This window comes from Oncorhynchus keta, chromosome 15, assembly GCF_023373465.1.
Source record: "Oncorhynchus keta strain PuntledgeMale-10-30-2019 chromosome 15, Oket_V2, whole genome shotgun sequence".
Classification (NCBI taxonomy): domain Eukaryota; kingdom Metazoa; phylum Chordata; class Actinopteri; order Salmoniformes; family Salmonidae; genus Oncorhynchus; species Oncorhynchus keta.
Window position 1 is genome coordinate 17,757,393 of NC_068435.1, and position 22,601 is coordinate 17,779,993.

The following is a 22,601-nucleotide window of genomic DNA, read 5'->3' on the forward strand; positions in this document are numbered from 1 at the left end:
TTCGATAAAGATTATTTTTATATCCAAAAACCTCCATTAGGTTGGCGCGTTTTGTTGAGTAATCAACAGGCTCATGCAGGTCACGACAGGCAGACGAAAATTCCAAATAGTATCTGTAGAAACATGTCAAACGTTCTTTATAATCAATCCTCAGGTTTTAAAAAAAATAAATATAATAATATTTCAACAAGGCGGTATCCTTTTCAATGGTAGAGAGAGAGAAAAGGTCTGCTCCAAACTGCTTGCGCATGCAAAACTCTGGGGACACGCAGCTATCCACTGACTCGATGTGATCATTCTCGCTCATTTTTCAGGATAAAAGCCTGAAACTATGTCTAAAAACTGTTCACACCTTGTGGAAGCTATAGGGAAAGGAATCTGGTTGATATCCCTTTAAATGGAGGACAGGCTTGCAATGGAACAGAGAGGTTTCAAAATAACAGCATTTCCTGGTTGGATTTTCCTCAGGTTTTTGCCTGCAATATCAGTTCTGTTATACTCACAGACAAAATGTTGACCGTTTTGTAAACTTTAGAGTGTTTTCTATCCTAATCTGCCAATTGTATGCATATTCTAGCTTCTGGGCCTGAGAAATAGGCAGTATCATTTGGGTACGTTTTTCATCCAAACATCAAAATACTGCCCCTTAGTCAAAGAGGTTAAGCACGTATAAGAGTCCAAAATGTGTACACGTACGCACAGCAGTGTTCTACACTGAGCAAAAATATAAACGCAACATGTAAAGTGTTGGTTCCATGTTTCATGAGCTGAAATAAAAGATCCCATAAATGTTCCATACACAGAAAAAGCTAACTTCTCTCAAATTATGTACACTCATTTGTTTATATCCCTGTTGGTGAGGTACCATTGCATTGGTCTACTCTAGTGAAGACAACTGCACATCTGTCTGTGATCTTAAAATGTTGTTGCATGGTACCACCGTCACACTGACAAGGTAGGTAGGAGGTAAGAAGGCTGTAAAATTAACACAAATTAACACGCAATACCACATAATGACAAAGCAAAAAACGTTTTTTTAATAATAATAATAATAATATATGCCACTTAGCTGACGCTTTTATCCAAAGCGACTTACAGTCATGTGTGCATACATTCTACGTATGGGTGGTCCCGGGAATCGAACCCACTACCCTGGCGTTACAAGCGCCATGCTCTACCAACTGAGCCACAGAAGGACCACATTTTACACATTTTTGAAATTTGTGCTAATTTATAAAAAATTCTTAAACTGAAATATTACATTCACATAAGTCTTCAGACCCTTTACTCAGTACTTCGTTGAAGCAACTTTGTCAGGGATTATAGCATTGAGACTTCTTGGGTATAACGCTACAAGCTTGGCACACCTGTATTTGGGGAGTTTCTCCCACTTTTCTCTGCAGATTCTCTCAACCTGTCAGGTTGGATGGGGAGCGTTGCACCGCAGATATTTTCAGGTCTCTCCAGAGATTTTCGATTGTGTTCAAGTCCAGGCTCTCAGAGACTTAAGAGACTTGCCTCGAAGCCACTCCTGCATTGTCTTGGCTGTGTGCTTAGGGTTGTTGTCCAATTGGAAGGTGAACCGTCACCCCAGTCTGAGTTCCTGAGTGCCCTGGAGCAGGTTTTCATCAAAGATCTCTCTGTACTTTGCTGTGTTCATCTTTGCCTCGATCCTGACTAGTCTCCCAATCACTGTCGCTGAAAAACATCCCCACAGCTTGATGCTTCCACCACCATGCCTCACCGTAGGGATGGTGCCAGATTTCCTCCAGATGTGATGCTTGGCATTCAGGCCAAATAGTTAATTCTCATGATCTGAGAGTCTTTAGGTGCCTTTTGATAGACTCCAATTGGGCTGTCATGTTGCTTTTACTGAGGAGGTCTTATTGGTGGAGTGCTGCAGAGATGGTTGTCCAACTGGAAGGTTCTCCCATCTCCACAGAGGAACTCTAGAACTCTGTCAGAGTGACCATCGTGTTCTTGGTGACCTCCCTTACCAAGGCCCTTGATTGCTCAGTTTGGCCGGCTGGCCAGTTCTAGGAAGCGTCAAGGTGGTTCCAAACTTCTTCCATGATGGAGGCCACTGTGTTTTTGGGGACCTTCAATGCTACAGAAATGTTTTGGTTCCCTTCCCCAGATCTGTGCCTCGACACAATCCTGTCTCGGAGCTCTACGGACAATTCCTTCGACCTCATGGCTTGGTTTTTGCTCTGACATGCACTGTCAACTGTGGGACATTATATAGACAGGTGTGTGCCTTTCCAAATCATGTCCAATTAATTTAATTTACCACAGGTGCACTCCAATCAAGTTGTAGAAACATCTCAAGCGATGATCAATGAAACAGGATGCACCGGAGCTCAATTTCAAGTCTCATAAAGTGTTCACCTGTTCACAAATCTCTGCTCTCCTGCACCTGACTTTTCTACCAGTACGCACACATCTGACACACCTGTAAAATTAAGGGTGACCAATGTTATGAATGTTAACTAAGAAAGTTCTCAGTTTAAAACAGTTGTGTGTATTGGTTCAATAATAATCCGAAATGCACTCTCTGATCAGTGTTATGTCTTACACGTTTGATCTGTCAGCAGGAGGAACTTAGCTACCGCAACTGGTGGATTTTCCAGACATGAATATTAATGTGGAAAACAACTATTAGCCAAAGGTTTCCCTCATTAGCATAAGATCTTAGGAAAGTGTTTTAGTGGAATGAGAGTGTTAAAACAATGCCTTGTTACCCCCCAAAATGTTTTATGAATAAATATGTATTAAAGCACTGTAAGGCAGACATACATTATTGTGTTTGATAGTTATGCCAAGAACGTGTGTGGAAAGACATTACTGGAGCCTTTCTCTGCAAGTCACGAGCCTCAACCACTAATACACAAGAATTAACACTCATGCGCATACACACACACACACACACGCACGCACGCACGCACGCACGCACACACACACACACACACACACACACACACACACACACACACACACACACACACACACACACACACACACACACACACACACACACACACACACACACACACACACACACACACACACACACACACACTCTTCTTCACCAACACACACACCCTCCTCTGCCTCCACACACAAACCAATACTCACACACCTGCTAGGAATGGGAGTACAATGCACACCAGTGTATGGCATTACAAAATCAAAGCTGCACAATAGTTGGCAGGTGTTTCAACGTCAAACTCCGTAAGAGTATTTCACCCTGCTGTGTGCTGAGATGAAACAGGCTCTGAATGCAAGCACAGAAGTGGAAACAAGGAACTGAAGGAAGATGGAGAGGAGGAAAAAAGAGGCCAACTTTCAGGTGAAACTCTCTCTACCAATCCTCAGATACACATTGATTCTGTCTTTAGAACTGCTGAATAAAGGCAATGTATTGTAACGTGCAATGAAACTGTCTTCGTTAGATTTGAAATGCGCTGAACATGATAAAAGTGATCATTGGATGACATGTTGTCGATAAATCTGGTTGATTTTGTAATACAGTATAATGCTGGAGATGTATCTGTATCTAACCAACCACTGTATCTGATTATTGGTATGCTACAGTATGTTGATCAAGTCTGCTTTGATCGAATAAATAGACGACGCTCTCTTGTCAGATCTGTCTCCTGGATGCCGTTCTTGCATTTAAAAAATAATAATTCCCCTTACATTTTTATTGTTTGACATGTTACTGCGTTGTTAGCAGATAGTAACATAAGCATTTTCCCGCTATAACACCTACTAAACTGTATACGCAACCAATAGACTTTGCTTCGATTTAAGCTACAGTTTCATACGAGGCAGTATTTCTCCTTACCATCATTTAGACGGGGGCCTAATGTTCTGTTGGGAAAGAGAATACAGGTCAAATCTCTGGAGTATTGACTTCAATCATCACTCATAATGACTAGCTACCTTTGGCGAATATAGTATAGACAATACCCACAACATGCTTATGATATTAGAATAAGTACAAGGTAAGACTATACATGCCTGTTCTCCTGTACATAGTTGTTTTCCTTTTAGCTCTACCTCAGTTCCTTATCCCTTGTCTCTCCTTTCCACAATCAGGTGTCAGCCATTCAGTCCATGGATTCACAACACAAAGGGAACACTCCCCCACTGGAGATTCCTGTGCATTCGCTGGAAAGAAACAGATGGCCAAGAACAGCCTTAGAATGTGGTATAAGCAATGTGTAAGAAAAGCCGAGCACAAGTCACACAGTCCTGCATATTGGATACAATATTTAAAATCTATAGATTTTATTTTGTTTTTGTGTTGTTTCTTTATCTCCCTCTCTCTCTCTTCTCTAGTTATTTCATTATGTCTATATACGGGATTTATGAATTAGGGTTTACACCAGCCAACAGAGTTCCAGCCAAAGCCAGGAGTTGTAAATCAACTAACTTTGAATGACATCTCATCCAGAAGGGATTCCTGCTGAATCATCACATCCATGTTTGTCCTGCCTAGGAGAGTGGACCAGGTTGGTTGAGTATGCGTATCTATCAATCAACTCCTGACCCATTCTTTGACCTTGAGCTGGCTAGTGTACAACATGAATACACTTTTTGTAAGCAAATCTATTAAAACTTCCTGGGGACTATGACCAATGGGATTGTCTGAGTCAGCCGCTAACCGGAAGTGAAGATACACAACTAAAGGCATTAGGTAAGTATATGCGTGTGTGTGTGTGTGTGTGTGTTTAACAGCCAGAGTGTACAGTAACATACCACAATTACCCACTTTGAATCATTGGCTATCAGTGACATTTTTATATCAGTGCTTATACAGAAACCCAGCCAAAAACCCCAAACAGCATGCAATGCAGATGTAGAAGCATGGTGGCTAGGAAAAACTCCCTAGAAATGCAGGAACCTAGGAAGATACCTAGAGAGAAACCAGGATCTGAAGGGTGGCCAGAGATTATAAGAACAATTGGCCATTACGGCCAGATCGTTCTTCAAACGTTCATAGATGATCAGCAGGATCAAATATTAATCACAATGGATCTAGAGGGTGCAACAGGTCAGCACCTCAGGAGTAAATGTCAGTTGGCTTTTCATAGCTGAGCAGAGGGTAGAAACGGCAGGTCCGGGACAAGGTAGCACGTCCGGTGAACAGGTCAGGATTCCATAGCCGCAGGCAGAACAGTTGAAACTAGAGCAGCAGCACGACAAGATAGCACATCTGGTGAACAGGTCACGGTTCCATAGCCGCAGGAAAATAGGGTCGGCGAATCCCAGTGGAGAGGGGAGAAGGCCAGGACGAGACAGCAAGGGTGGTTCATCACTTGAGTGTCCTGCTGTTCACCTTCGCACCCCTGGGCCAGACTACACTCAATCATAGGACCTATTGAAGATATGAATCTTCAGTAAAGACTTAAAGGTAGAGACCGAGTCTACATCTCTCACATGGATAGGCTGACTATTCCATAAAAATTGAGCTCTATAGGAGAACGCCCTGCCTCCAGCTGTTTGCTTAGAAATTCCAGGGACAATAAGGAGGCTTGTGTCTAAACTGTAGCTTATGTGTAGGTATGTACGGCAGGACCAAATTGGAGAGATAGGTAGGAGCAAGTCCATGTAATTTTACCTTTATTTAACTAGGCAAGTCAGTTAAGAACAAATTCTTATTTTCAATGACAGCCTAGGAACAGTGGGTTAACTGCCTGTTCAGGGGCAGAATTGTACCTTGTCAGCTCAGGGATTTGAACTTGCAACCTTTCGGTTACTAGTCCAACGCTCTAACAACTAGGCTACCCTGCCGCCCCAGTAATAAATTGTAGGATAGCAGCAAAACCTTGCACTGGAGTAATATGATCAAATGTTTTGGTTCTCGTCAAGTTCCTAGCATCCACATTTAGCGCTAACTGTAGTTTCTTTAGTGGTTTATCCGGGTAGCCGAAGAGTAGAGCATTGCAGTAGTCTAATCTAGAAGTGACAAAAGCATGGATTAGCTTTACTGAGTAATTTTTGGACAAGAAGTTCATGATTTTTGCAATGTTACGAAGATGGAAAAAAGCTGCCCTTGAAATATTCTTGATACTGAATGTTTGTCAAAAGAGAAATCAGGGTCCAGAGTAACACCGAGGTCCTTCACAGCTTCATTTGAGACGACTGTACAACCATCAAGATTAATTGTCACATCCAACAGCAGATCTCTTTGTTTCTTGGAACCTAGAACTAGCATTTCTGTTTTGTCTGAGTTTAAAAGTAAAAAACGTCCTTATGCCTGAAACACAGGCTTCCAGGGTATGCAATTTTGGGGCTTCATCATGTTTCATTGAAATGTACAGCTGTGTGTCATCCACATAGCAGTTAAAGTAGACATTGTGTTTCAGAATGACATCCCCAAGAGGTAGAATATATAGTAAAAAAACAATAGTGGTCCTAAAACGGAAACTTGAGGAACACCGAAACATACAATTGATTTGAGGACAAACCATCCATAGAGACAAACTGATATCTTTCCGAGAGATAAGATCTAAACCAGGCAACAACTTGTCCATGTAGACCAATTAGGGTTTCCAATCTCTCCAAAAGAATGTGGTGATCGATGGTGTCAAAGGCGGCAGCAAGGGCAAGAAGCACGAGGACAGATGCAGAGACTTGGTCTGACGTCATCAAAAGGTATTTTACCACCTTCACGAGTGCAGTCTAAGAACTATGATGGGGTCAAAAATCAGACTGGAGCATTTCGTATGAATAATTTGTCTTCAGGAAGGCAGTTAGTTGCCATGCAACAGCTTTTTTTTATTGAGAGGAATGGGAGATTCGATATAGGCCGGTAGTTTAAAAATGTTCTGGGTCAATGTTTGGATTTTTTTTCAGGAGAGGCTTTATTACTGCCACTTTTAGTGATTTTGGTACACCTCCAGAGGATAGGGAGACATTTATTATGTTCAACATAGGAGTGCCAAGCACAGGAAGTAGCTCTTTCAGTAGTTTAGCTGGAATAGAGTTTAATAGGCAGCTGGATGCTTTAGGTGGCATTACTGTTTTTGTGACTGTTTCAAGAAACGCAGGATAAAAAACTTGAGATGCTCCATTGGTCTTAGGTCCTGGCAGTTCTGTGCAGACTCATGGACAACTGAGTTTTGGAGAAATACGCAGATTCAATGAGGTGTCCGTAATTTGGTTTCTAATAATCATGATATTCAATTGAAATGGTTTGGGATGAGTTGGACTGCAGAGTGAAGGAAAAGCAGCCAGCATATGTGGGAACTCTTTTAAGACTGTTGGAAAAGCATTCCAGGTGACGCTGGTTGAGAGAATGCCAAGAGTGTGCAAAGCTGTCATCAAGGCAAAGGGTGGATAATTTAAAGAATCTCAAATATAAATATATTTTGATTTGTTTAACACTTTTTTGGTTACTACATGATTCCATATATGTTATTTCATAGTTTTGACATCTTCACTATTATTCTACAATGTATAACATAGTCAAAATAAAGAAAAACTCTTGAATGAGTAGGTGTGTCCAAACTTTTGACTGGTACTGTATGTTGTAAACTTTCATTCATAGGCTACGGTAGGTTGTAGCAACATCGTGATGGGTACAGGAGAAATTTGAGTATCATGTAGTAGCCTAAACCTATCAATGTTTTAGCTGTGTGAATGGAATATGAATGACACTCATCCAATATGCTGTAATAGAAATAAGGCCATGCTTCTCTCGTACACAGCACGAGAGAAGTTTTGGACACGCAAACCGAAGGGTTTATTTTTGTTTTACCTGACAGTTGAATTACCAAAAGTGAAACCTGCTGACTAAAGACCTTCCGGCCAATAGCCTACTAAAATGCTCCAAATTAACACCATCAACTCCACGCACAGGCCAACTGAATCAACAAAAAACGAGAAGACACTGTATCTGTGTCATTTGACAAGAAGGCCTAGTATGACCAATGACTGTAAATGAGTATAGCTCCCCTTGCAATAGGAAATTATGTAACAGAGACCTACATAACCCCTAAAAAAATATGAGTTTATACAATGGCGTTACAATTTGATCTAATGTTAATGAATACATCATTGTATTAAACCAACCCACTGCTTGCTGGTGGGTGTGGGCATGCATCATATAAATTGACAATACATACACCTCTGACATGTCAACTTTTTTTATTGGAGACGTTGGAATGGAGAGTGTAGGCCGGGGTAAGTGACGAACTCCATTAGCATTTCTATTAATGGTTGTTATGACGACAGTTATGTGACCTTGGCGCGTGTCAGGTTGCGCTTAAGACATGGTCTAAATTACTCCTGTCAGCTAACGAAAATACCTCACTAAATGTCATAATAACGGCCGTCCACGGGGCAATTACACCGACCATTCATCTGGCGCTGTGCTGAAGATGTCTCATTTTAATATCCTGCCTTTGTGAGAGCGCTAAACGTGCGCCTTTGTGTGTGCTCACGGATTCATAAAAAACGTCTAGGATGGCCATCAGTGTTCGTTAGAAATTAGATTAATGTGTCTGCTTACACAAAGGGCTATACACTTTATGGCTGGTCCTGAACCCTTCCAGGCCAGCCTCCAGAACAGGACTATCAAGTCAAGTGCAGGGAGAGGATATTGCCAGAATGTGCAACAAAAACTGCCGTTTAAATGATTACAAGAAGACCTGTGTCTCGCAGACATCCGTGTCTGTGTCAACGTCTGAGATTTTAACGTGTGGCTCTCCTATCAAGGCTGTAAATCTAATGGAATGCTCTATATCAGGTGTATTGTGCTGTTGTTATTGTGTCTGCTCACGTAATTGTAGCAGTCTGAACATGTTTCGACACTGTATAGACCAAGTAAACAATTTCTGGTTAACTGCATTCCTAGACCATTAGTAGGAATGTTTTGAGGTGGTCAAAGTGGCTTTCTAAACGTCTTTAGATTGACAGAGATGATCGAAATATGTCAAGTCCATTACTTAAAGGAAAATGCTGACAATCAAAACATTTTGGGGCTGTGTCAACAATGGACTAATGTAACAAGTTTTCCTTTAAAGTCCCAGTATAATCAAAAACTTGATTTTTTTTCCCATTAAAACACAGGATTTACACACTATAAGTTTGGAACAATACTGTGAAATTGTAAAAAATTGTGATAATATCCTGTTTGAAAACTCTGGCTAAAATTTCAGCCTGTTTTGGTGGGATGGAGTTTCTGCCTGCCAGTGACAAATTAGTTTATAGACCAATAAGAAAGAGAGCTTTAAACTTCTCTTCCAATAAAAGCTTGTGTTCAGCTTTCACCTCTCCACTCAGACAACTCACAGACAGTCCTAGCAAAATTCACGCTTGAGAAATTGCTCTTGGCTTAGAAGCTATTTTTGTTTCTTTTTGACACTTTTAATTGAAATCAATCACAATAAAGTACTTCATTGTTACCCAGAAATGATTTGATTTTGACATAAACAGTGACATTGGACAATTAACATTGTAGGAGTGTTCACTGTTTGCCCAGAAGTTCTACAGTGATCCTGTCAATTATTCTTGTCTTCTCCCTCTTAAATGTGATTCACTATGTTGATTAGGGCCCGACATACACGCACGCACCTGCTGTATTTCTTTCACTATATCTTGTTAAATCTATTGCAGAACTTTTAACGCTGGCCCTATATCATTAATGAGCAGTGCCAAAGAACCAGTGACATGTAAATAGATGGCCCAGCAAATTTAGCTCCTGGGTAAGTTCACTTTGACTGCTCTGTTAATGAATCAGCAAGTTGCAGATCATTCCAGGCCTTGCCAACATGAGACTGGACCTCCGGCCCACCACACCCTTTCCTCCTCTCTCTCTCTCTCTCTCTCTCTCCTGCTCTCTCTCCCGCTCCACTCAACAGTAAGCTAAATCCCACATCGTCCATCTTCTGCAGCCCCTTTTCCCTAAGTTAAATGATTCATGTGAACACAGGTGACAGCCCTCCTCCTCCTCCCAGTAAACTGTGTTTAAGTACCCTCTTGCCCAGCTTGTGAGACCAGGAATGTGTGGTGCTCTGAACCATCACCATCCCCTCAGTCCTCCTCTTGCCAGATAAGGTCCTCTTGGCTGGTACAGTTATCCAATCACATTGAAAAAGCATGTTTGGATTTCTGTTTACGATGATAGAGGTACTGAATATTGATTCATGCATGTTTTCTGTCTCCAGGCGTGGAATGCTATGTTGCTTTAGCCTGTAAACTGGTTTCAATTGAATAGGGTTTTTGGCCTTCGACCGTATCCTTTAGTTGTGTGAATTTGTTAAATTTCATTTAAGATTAATTTAATTTCCCCATGCTAGTTAAATACAACAATATTCAGGGATTAACCCAAGCAGAACAGTCTGCAATCTCTGTAACCTGTATTACTGCATCTAATGATGTTTCTTCAAAAGTAAATTAATATTGCTGAATGCCCCTAGTGCAGTTCAGTAGACTACTGTTGCTTTATCTCACCCACGGCAGATCAATATGTGGAAATTCCTCTATTGATTTCCAGGTGAAGACAAAGGGCAATAAGACAGTGAATTGCCAGCTCATGTTTAACTATGGAGCCCCGGAGGGGAATATGTTACTGTTATGAAAGACTAGAATCTCTAAGGGAGAGGCTGGAGTCTCTCCTACTGTACTCTGGGCTTCTTGAGACCTTAGTCAAGTTTGTGTGGAGGATGTTATTCAAAATGGCTTATGAAACGTAAAAACACATCCTGGGAAAAAAGAGTTATCTTTGTTGGATGATGTTACTGCGACCAGAATCATCATGCCAATTGAAACTAAGGGAGGTCATGTCCCTTCATTTTCATTCTGTGTATAAAAATATTTTTTATTTAACCTTTATTTAACTAGGCAGGTGAGTTAAGAACAATTTCTTATTTTACAATGACGGCCAAACCCTCCCCTAACCTGGACGACGCTGGGACAAGTGTGCGCCACCCTATGGGACTCCCGATCACGGCCGGTTGTGATACAGACTGGGATCAAACCAGAGTCTGCAGTGACGCCTTTAGCACTGAGATGCAGTGCCTTAGACCGCTGCGCCCCTCGGGATATTAGTTACTGTGATACAAAAAAATATATATCTATTCCATATTTTCCAATGAGTCTTACTGTTCTACAGCTTGCATCACTTCCTAATTTCTGCAGTGTATGATTGTGTGTTTCCTGTCTCTGTGGAAGGCAGGCATGTATTGATAAGTGATGTGGGCGCTGGGTGTGATTAGTGGTGAGGGATAAAGTCAGCCTCCACTGCTCCTCAGGGGAGGGATGGAGAGGAGAGGAGTCACACTATAATCCTGTTTTCTATACACTATAAAGGAATTGCGTTAAAGACATTTCCCCACATTATTTCTTCCATAATGTATTCTTATACCGTAACAGAATAGAGGGCTGTTATCAATATCATGACATTAACTAAAGTCCTTTTTTATAACATGTCTGGGGCCTCATTTATCAATCATGTGTAGGCACAAATCTGTGTCTGAAACATGCGTGGGATCCAGTGGCGGTCAGTGACGTTTAACATGAGGACAATTATTTTGTTTAGGAGCCTGGCCTTACTTATATTACAGCGTATTGGATGACTGTCATTCATATTCCATTCACCCAGCTCAATGTAACATCGATAGGATCAGGCTACTACATAATACTCTAATTTTCCCTATACACACCATGAGGTTGCTACAATCTAGCCTATGAATGAAAGTTTACCATGTAGGTGCACAGGTCGAGAAAATACTTTTATGAATCAAGGTGACAGACAGTGACACAGTTAATACCGCCTTGCACACTCTTGCCTGCATCTAGCTGATCTGGGGTGGGTGTAATCATTTGTCCAACAGTTGCAAACGAGAGTTTCTTCTTGACAAATTAAGGTATGTTTATCCCCGTGTCGTTTAATTTGCTTCTGCTTAAGAAACGTTTTTTCAACAGAATTGATGTTCCATTTGCTTCTGTTTAAGAAACGTTTATCAACAGAATTGGCAGAATGAACACACCCTTGATCACACGCAAACACAATTCACTTTCATAGCTGCCACATACAAACAGCATGATAATTTTGCCCATTGTAGAATTCCCTCTCGCATCTGCGTGATCTCCTTCTCTCACCTTTTCCCTTTGCTTGTGGACTTCAGTGCACAACACATCAGCTGTCTGTGAGAAAGCAAAAACCTTCACATCATGACCACTAACTGCTACACACAGCTTACCTACATCATCGTAGCTACTATAACTAACGCTACGCTGCCGCGTAGCCTAGTGGTTAGAGCGTTGAACTAGTAACCGTAAGGTTGCGAGTTCAAACCCCCGAGCTGACAAGGTACAAATCTGTCGTTCTGCCCCTGAACAGGCAGTTAACCCACTGTTCCCAGGCCTTCATTGAAAATAAGAATATGTTCTTAACTGACTTGCCTGGTTAAATAAAGGTTAAAAAAAAAATTAAAAAGATAATAAACCCACTACCATCATGCAGTAAAGTGTACAGTCAGCAAGCAGTTAAAACCAACAGTTTACCTTGACTTGGAAGAGTTCCAGTGTTGGATATCCATAGCCAGCTAGCTAATAGCATCCATCTTTGTTTGAGCCGGGTGTTTAGGAAGGCTAAATTAGCTACCTGCATTCACTAGCTAAGTGAAAGTGAACAAAAAATACAATGAAATATAACTAGCTCTTTCTCTCTCTCTTGCTTCTCCTTCATTTAAAAAATATATTAATTTGTTAAAAACTGTTCAACTATTGTCTTTCTCTCTCTTTGAGTCAACTACTCACCACATTGTATGCACTGCAGTGCTAGCAAGATGTAGCTTATCCTTTCAGTACTAGATTAATTCTCTGATCCTTTGATTGGGTGGACAACATATCAGTTCATGTTGCAAGAGCTCTGGTAGGTTGGAGGACGTCCTCTGGATATTGTCATAATTACTGTGTAAGTGTATGGAAAGAGGTTGGAACCATGAGCCTCCTAGGTTTTGTATTGAAGTCAGTGTACTCAGAGGAGGACAGAAGCTAGCTGTCCTCCGGCTACACCATGGTGCTCTGCTACAGAGTGCTGTTGAGGCTACTATAGACCTTCATTGCAAAATAGTGTGTTTTAAAACATTATTTGGTGATGTGACTATATTTAGTACAGTTTTATCTGAAAAGGATTACTTTTTTTAATGTTTCACTACTTTTATTTTTATGAAATTTGATGAGAAGGATGGTCCTCCCCTTTCTCCTCTGTGGCGCCTCCAATGTTGGGATCATTTCCATGCAGTGTGAAATGTATACATACGAATGTTTGCTTGAGAGTGTGTGTAATGTACTTACAGTATGCACAGTACCAAGTGGTGGAATAAGAGAACTGCTTGTCGAGCCTAGAATGGGGAAAACATAGTAAATGTTAAAAATGTGTGAAATTGTGAGAGTAATGATTAAATATTTTTTTAGATTTCGTTGTATTTCCATTGTGAAGTAATTTAACAACAGGCTATATTATATAATTTAACCACATCAGTGCATTTTTTACAATAATAATCCATATAAAGTACAGTCATTTGTTAAATTAGAGGCATATCATCAACAAAAAGAACAGTATCATATACAATTTCCAAACCTCGTTACACAATTAGGATGAAGTCAAGTTGCGTAGCAACTCACTGCCTCCCTGAAGACAAATAATGCATCCGAAAACGCTTCAGTCTTGTTTTAGACCCCATCATAGTACTTAGACAACACGTGTGAAGGTGGTAAATGACCTTTTAATGGCGTCAGACCAAGGCTCTGCATCTGTCTTTGTGCTTCTCGACCTTAGTGCCGCTTTTGACACCAAATTATTTTGGAGAGACTGGACACCCTAATTGGTCTACATGGACAAGTTCTTGCCTGGTTTAGATCTTATCTGTCGAAAATATATAAATGTGTCTCTGTGGATTGTTTGTCCTCTGGCAAGTCAATTGTACCTTTTTTTACGACCACTAATGTTTCCAATATATATTCTACCTCTTGGTGATGTCATTCTGAAACACAATGTCAACTTTCACTGCTATGTGGATGACACACAGCTGTACATTTCGATAAAACATGGTGAATCCCCAAAATTGGACTGTGGAAAATATTTTACTTTTAAACTCAGACAAAACAAAGATGCTAGTTCTAGATACCAAGAAACAAAGAGATCTGCTGTTGGATCGGACAATTGATCTTGATGGTTGTACATTCGTCTCAAATAAAGCTGTGAAGGACCGTGGCGTTCCTCTGGACCCTGATCTCTCTTTTGACGAACAAGAATATTTCAAGGGCAGCTATTTTCTATCTTCGTAACATTGCAAAAACCTAACTTTTTGTCCAAAAATGGTGCAGAATAGCTAATCCATGCATTTGTCACTTCTAGATTAGACTACTGTAATACCCTACTCCCCGGCTACCAGGATAAAGCACTAAATAAACTTCAGTTAGTACTAAACACGGTTGCTAGGATCTTGACTAGAACCAAAACATGTAATAATATTACTCCAGTGCTAGCCTCTCTACACTGACTTCCTCTTAAGGCAAGGTCTGATTTCAAGGTTTTACTGTTAACATACAAAGCATTACATGGACTTGCTCCTACCTATCTCTCTGATTTGGTCCTGCCGTACATACCTACATGTACGCTGCGGTTACAAGACGCAGGCCTCCATATTATTGTCCAGAGAATTTCTAAGCAAACAGCTGGAGGCAGGGCTTTTTCCTATAGAGCTCCATTTTTATAAAATGGTCTGCCTATCCAGGTGAGAGACGCAAACTCGATCTCGACCTTAGAATCTTTACTCATCTCCTCAGTAGGTCCTATGATTGAGTCTAGTGTGGCCCAGTGGTGCGAGGGTGAACGGCAAGGCATTGGAGCGACGAACTGCCCTTGCTGTCTCTGCCTGGCCAGCTCCCCTCTCTCTACTGGGATTCTCTCCCTCTGACCCTATTACAGGGGCTGAGTCACTGGCTTACATGTGCTCTTCCATGCCGTCCCTAGGAGGGGTGTGTCACTTGCATGGGTTGAGTCACTGACATGATCTTCCTGTCTGGTTTTGCGCCCCCTCTGGCTTATGCGGTGAAGGAGACCTTCGTGGGCTATACTAAGCCTTGTCTCAGGGTAATACGTTGGCGGTCTGTTAATGTCCCTCTAGTGGCAAAGTGGAAGGGGTTATAATATGCCTGGTTGGCCCTGTCCGGGGTTATTGTCAGACGGGGTCACAGTGTCTCATGACCCCTCCCTGTTTCAGCCTCCAGTATCTATGCTGCAATAGTCTATGTGCCGTGGTGCTAGGGTCAGTCTGTTATATCTGGTGTAATTTTCCTGTCTTTTCTGGTGTCCTGTGTGGATTTAAGTATGCTCCCACTAATTATCTATCTCTCCCTCTGTTCCTCGCCTCCCAGAGACCTGAGCCCTAGGACCATGCCTCAGGACGACCTCGCCTGATGACTCCTGGCTGTCTACAGTCCACCTGGTAGGGCAGCTGCTCCAATTTGAACTGTTCTGCCTGCGGCTATGGAACCCTGACCTGTTCACCAGACCTGCTGTTTTCGACTTTCCCTCTCTCTCTCTTTCTCTCCCTCTCTCAACCTCTGAATGCTTGGCTATGAAAAGCCAACTGACATTTACTCCTGAGGTACTGACCTGTTGTACCCCCTACACCCACTGTGATTATTATTTCACCCTGATAGTCATCTATGGACATCTTGAAGAACAATCTGGCCTTAATGGCCATGTACTCTTATAATCTCTACCCGGTACAGCCAGAAGAGGACTGTCCACCCCTCAGAGCCTGGTTCCTCTCTAGGTTTCGTCCTAGAAGCTGCTGAATATGGTGGCACGGTGGCCATTTGGAACACGTGACTCGTTCATTCTGCAGAACAACATTGTTGCCCTATACGCCTACAGGCAGGAGCTGTTGAGGATAGATAGATTATTGTTGAGTGTTGCCCACTCATTTGAAGTATATTTGCCATTGCTAAAGAAACTTGAATTGTCCTAATGGTCGTGGACTTCAGGAAACAGCAGAGGGAGCAGCCCCCTATCCACATCGACGGGACAGTAGTGGAGAAGGTGGAAAGTTTTAAGTGGCGTAAACATCACGGGCAAACTGAAATGGTCCACCCACACAGACAGCGTAGTGAAGAAGGCGCAACAGCGCCTCTTCAACCTCAGGAGAAGAAATGTTGCTTGTCACCAAAAACTACCTGCTCTCCAGGACAGCTACACCACCCGATGTCACTGCCTGCCCGATGTCAAAAAGATCATCAAGGACAACATTTACCCGAGCCACTGCCTGTTCACCCCGCTATCATCCAGAAGGCGAGGTCAGTACAGGTGCATCAAAGCTGGGACTGAGAGACTGAAAAACAGATTCTATCTCAAGGACATCAGACTATTAAACAACCATCACTAACATTGAATGGCTGCTGCCAACATACTGACTCAATCTCTAGCCACTTTAATAATTACAAATTGGATGTAATAAATGTATCACTCGTCACTTTAAACTATGCCACTTTATATAATGTTTACATACCCTACACTACTCATCTCATATGTATATACTGTACTCTATACCAACTTTGCATCTTGCCTATGCCGTTCGGCCATCGCTCATCCATATATATTTTTATGTACATATTCTTATTCATTCCTTTACACTTGTGTGTATAAGGTAGTTGTTGTGAAGTTGTTAGATTACTTGTTAGATATTACTGCACTGTCGGAACAAGAAGCACAACCATTTCGCTACACTCGCATTAACATCTGCTAACCATGTGTATGTGACAAATAACATTTGATGTGATTTTTTGTAGCTATGATTTACATTTTTCTGGTGCAGCCACAACTGAGCAAGCTAAATAAAATGTTTTGGTTGTACTCAATCTCTGACACCAGCACCTCTATTTCATTCTCAGAAAAAGGCCATTGTATTTCATCGTACGACGTTGTATATTCCTCACAGTCTTTACAGTGGTGATTTTGACCATGTTTGGTTAACATGGGGTGTATCGAAATGCAAACAGCCAAAGTCGAACATGAGGGTATTTATCAATGGTTATCGCCTACCGGTGTACGTATGATGCTAGTAGGATAGCTTGATAAATCACCGTTTTTCTATGTGTACGACCATTCTAAATTCTGTTCAAAGTAGTATTTTAGAATAGTTTCTACGCATTATTGACAAATGAGGACCCTGGTGTTTTTAGGTTGTGGTCTAAGTATAGACGTGAATAGTAATTGAATCTTAGGCAAAGTCTGATGAAGAATAACACAAATATCCTCCTCATCTCAAAATAATACCACTGTTCCCACACAACAAGCACTGTCCCCTAGGCTCAATACAGAGCGTACTCTCTCCACTTCCCTTACATACAGTATCTTGATAGTGGTTTTAATAATAGATTGACCTTGCATGATAGAAAAATCTGTTTCTCATTGAAGTATAAATTGCTGCTTCAGGTTTGGCTGACCTGTTCATTCTCCCTTTGAAATTTTGAATAGAAGAAGACAATTATAGAAAGCATTTTGTTGTTGTTCATGCCATTAGTTATTACTAATTCACTTGATATTAGCATACCACAATTTATACTCTTAAAAACGTGCTAAGAACTATATCAACCATGTTCATTGGAATGCAGGTCTCTCTCCATATATAATATGAGACCGACTGGCTCGATTCGGTCTTATGTAACAACATTTAAAATGGTGTATTTTACATTGGATAAAAGTAGAGACTCAGAGCTAGAAAATGGTGTATCATACACTACAGTTGAAAATCGTATATCATACACTACAGTTGAGGAACAATGGGAAAGTAATTTTGCTATGAAACTTGTAACTTTTAAGAAAATGGCCCATACATGTTTTGGTACCTACTGGAGAGCTCTTCTTTGTCTACACCCATTCAGAATCGTTCACACCCTCTACAGCTTTAGCCCCGCCCATCTTTTTAAGGCTTCACATGTGAGGCCATGTACTAAACAGCCAAAGATTTCAAGACTAAAGCCTAGTTTATACTACAGGTGTGTTCGTAAATTTCATCTGGAGTGCCAGAGTAGTCTCAGAGTGCGCTCTGAGAGTTGTCAGATTGTCCGTTTGTAAATTCAGAGCGTTTTGCTCACAGAGCACTCAGAGCGCACACTAGACGCTCTGGCCGAGGTGTAGGGTTGATCCGGACATTCTGACCTAACATTAGCAGTCAAGTACCCAAGCCAACTACTGTTGGCTAGCTTGCTGGCTACTTCCAGACTCAAATAAGAGCACAGCTGTTTTATGTTATCCAGAGCGTAACTGTGCTACTGGTAACAATTTTATTACACTTTCTTTGCCAACGTTTACTGACACAGGCCAAATTCAACTGGTAATGTGCATTCGTAATTTCATTAGTTGTTCTGCTCTCTGGAAAATTCAGATGAGAGTGCTCTGAAAACGGAGTAGATAGCCAGAGCGAATTTACCAGCTACGTCTATTGACAGTTGTCGCAGTGACATCATGAACATTCTATTGAAATGGTTACTGGAGTCTTTTGTTTAGATATGTAGCTATCTACATAGTTAAACAATTAACTATAATCCCTACTCATGATGCACCTAGCCTGCATGAATCTGCAGGCAGCTAATCAACCAGGTTCAATGTTAGCTAGCTAACATCAGGCTATAACTATCAATGCAAATGGCTCTGAGATACGAATAATATTACTACACAGATCACACACGTAATGTTAGCTAGCGAGCCAGCCAGCTAATGTTAGCTAGCTAACAGTACAATTTAACTTGAAATGAAGACAACTTTGACATATTTAGAAACGTAATATCTGAAAATGTAGCTAGCTAGACTATCTTATCCATATACATGGATGGACGCTTCCCCCTCTCTGTCACGGATGCCATGGTTGCCCTTCGTTTGAAGATGTAATCCAGAGACAGGTGTTTTATACAACAGCTTACTGTTTGTTCTCTTTACGACTCCGTCTGCATATTTGCAATCAAACGCCAGAATTTTCTTCATCTCCTTAGCTATCATACTCCAATCTTGGTCCTTCAGAAAGTGGAGAGCAACACTTATGCACTTCTACTATGTGATATCTTTGAAAAAAAGCTGCGTTAGAAAGTATTACCTACATATACTGACCAGCTCATGTTATAGATACAAGCGTGCTACATGGCAGGCCAATCCGAACTCATATCTCGGTATATCCAGCCCATCCATTATCTCAGCCAATCATGGCTAGCAGGACGGTTGGTGTCTTTTTCTGTGGCTAAATCAACTAGGCTCGTAATTTAACAATTGTATTCATATTTACAGATGGCATACAAGTTTGTAATTAAGGCACATGAAAGTTCACATGTTCCAGAAGGCATTTCTGTTCAAATGGCTTTTCTGGGAGGTAGTCACGCGCGACATACGCCTAGTTTCATATAGTCACATATAACATACACTGAGTGTACCAAAACATTAGGAACACCTTCCTAATATTGAATTGCATACCCCCTTTTGCCCTTAGAACAACCTCAATTCATCGGGGCATGGACTCTACAAGGTGTTGAAAGCGTTCCACAGGGATGTTGACTCCGGTGCTTCCCACAGTTAGCTGGATGTCCTTTGGGTAGTGGACCATTCTTGATTCACACTGGAAACGGTTGAGTGTGAAAAACCCACTAGCGTTGCAGTTCTTGACAAAAAAGTGTGTGCCTTGCACTTACTAATATGATCCATTCAAAGGCACTTAAATATTTTGTCTTGCGCATTCACCCTCTGAATGGCACAAATTCACAATCCATGTCTCAATCGTCACAATCCGTCTTTAACTCGTCACTGACTGAAGTGGATTTAACGAGTGCCTTCAATAATACTATATACATCATCTAATACAATTTTTATTTATTTATTATAAATACCTCCACTTTGCCAGTTGAATGACAGCAGCCTGCACTCACATCTTGGATCTGGTTTGTGTGTTATCATGCGTTTCAATTACTATTATCTGTCTGGCACCAACCTCACACGTTGCCTTCAAGTCCCAGTTTGGGACCAGGACCAAAGGGAGGCTCATTTCAATTTGTGCTTGTCCTTCTGTTCTGCCCTTTGTCTGATCGTGCTCTCCGTGTGCACTGAAATGAATACAGACATGGTTTCCCTTTACACTGCGAAGAGCATTAAATTAGTATTAGTGTGCCGGTAATGGCTGTTTCCTTTTCTCTTCAGGTCCACCCCCCCTTCCCTCCTTTCCCTCATTTAGCACTGGTTGCTAATTGTGTTTGCCTTCAGAACAGAGGACCCTACTTTACATTTGTGCCAGTCTTGAAAGACTTGAACGTACCATGATAATTTGACTGGCAACTTGAATCAATGGGCGCTGTGTTTCAGAGCCGGAGGCAATGCAGTATCAGAATCTATTCAGCCTCAATGTGTCTCTGTTTTCACAGTGCATTTGCCTCCTTATCTGAACTAGGCCTAGGTGGGACTTTATTTCTTGACGTTTAGTCATAAAAAAGGAATTACATGAATGTGTTGTTTGATAACATAGGTTGTTGTCACAATCCGATGGTGTTTTGCCACAATTGGACATTTTCTCTCATTAGAGTTACACATTTCATTTCACTGTGAACATTTATACAATTATTGACTTTATGATTATGTACAGAGTGTAGAAATATATTTTTCTCTCCATAAACATGTAGCCTAAAGAAAAACATATGCTATATTAAAACACATCAGAATTGCGTCCTACCATTGATGATTCTTCATAAAACAATTCCTACTGTATGTGCCTCAATGCCCTCTCTTATTTGCTTCTCTGTACTACTCTCAAACTCACGCAATACTGAGACCTCTGTGGTGTTGCATCGTCATTGTCTAGTTCACAATAAGCTGTGATAGTGTATTAGTTCAATAAGACCGCACTACGTTAATGAGCTATGTTCAATGTGCCTATAAGAGCCGATGCCGGACAGGAGAAGCAGGTACGGGTAGTCAGACATTTATTGGGGAACAGACATAGAACAAGACAGGAACAGCGTCAGAGCACGGGTAACATGGACATATGACAAACAATGCAGCAGCGAGGGACAGAGCTGGGGAACTGACACATATAGGGGAGGTAATAAACAGGTGATTGAGTGAGTCCAGGTGAGTCCAATATCGTTAAAGCGCGTGACAAGGGAAGGCAGGTGTGCATAAATGATGGTGGCAGGAGTTCGTAATGCAGGGCAGCCTGGCGCCTGAAGAGTGGGAGCAGGCGTGACAGTGCCATATAGTATCCTGTCCCTGAACCCGAGGGGGCAGACCCATGCTGCCATCTACTCAACGGCCGCGAAGAAGAACGAGAAGAAACGCAGGAATAGAAACCCAGAGAAGAGCTGTGATGGAAGTCCGTCATGTGTACCCTCTTCCCCATTTTTCATTATACTCATCATTATGTTCATCTCTATGGACAGAATTTTTTCCTGACCCAATGACAACACCAGGAAAAATCTAGACCCAGGCAAAAATAACTAGAGCCCTGCGTTTTCCCTGGAGAGGTCACTTAGTGAGAAGAAAAAACTGATCCGATGCTGTAGTTACGTTTATATCACAATCATTCAAAATGTCACAACTCCCTTTTCCTTCCTCATTGAAACCTTTTGGAGTGCCGATCAACAGTATCAGCTTCAATGGGACATGAATCAGAAAGACCAGGCCCAGCAGATGCTTCCCTAAATGTGTTTAATATTGCACATTTCCTCTGGTTATCGACTCATAGATCCAGCTTCAGAGGCTTCTAACCATATTCAAATGCATATTTTTAATGCCCCCCCGTCCTACCGCACCATGTGGCAAGTGTTCTACTATACAAAAAAATCTTGTTACCAGAGACTGCATATTAATAAGCTGCTTAAATATGTCGGCAATTCCCAACACTAAGCATTTTGTGTAATTAATAATAATAGAGTCTCTAGATGTTGGATTAGACAAATCCTATGCAGAATATAAATGCAACTGGTAATTTCGAGCGAAAATGTCAATGGTTATCCCTGTGGCGACCGTGGCGGGCGGTTGTAATTGGAATTGTAATTGTGTTGCATTGTATAGCGCAAATGAGCTTGGCTAACATGTCAGAAGACTTTCCAGATGCAGGTCCTGAATCATAAAGGACTTTTCAACTGTCCACCTTGCTTCCCTCTCAACACCCTAAATTGGCATTGGCAAGGTTTCTTAATGAAAGCTTGTGCCTCTTCGTAACCCCGGCTGAAATGTCACTGAGGTGTTGGTTTTGTAAGGGCTTCGTCTAATAAGGCTGACTCGCAGTGTACTCATTGTGCTGTCTAAGAGGTCAGAGGGAAAGGTTGATGGGGGGAGGAAGTGTAATGCACATGGGAAGAGGAAGAAGATCTCCACATGCTGTAGGATAGCTTAGCAATAGCAGGACCCCCCAGGATAAGTATTATCACCCCCCCGCCCCCCTCATTGTACCTAGGGAGATGGAGGCTGGATGATAGACATCCTTTCCCCTCAACAATTCATGTTAGAAGGAGACAAATACAGCTGATTACAATATGTAGACTAATCTGAGTACCCTGAGGGAAGGGAATGAGGGAGCGGGAGCAGCGATCTGCCAGAA

The 22,601-nt window shown here is 41.6% G+C and overlaps 1 pseudogene; it reads left to right on the forward strand.

Annotated features, from left to right (window-relative positions):
- The first annotated feature begins 20,944 nt into the window (after window positions 1-20,944).
- The window catches only part of LOC118395193 (dihydropyrimidine dehydrogenase [NADP(+)]-like), a 173,147-nt pseudogene continuing 171,490 nt past the window's right edge, over window positions 20,945-22,601 (forward strand).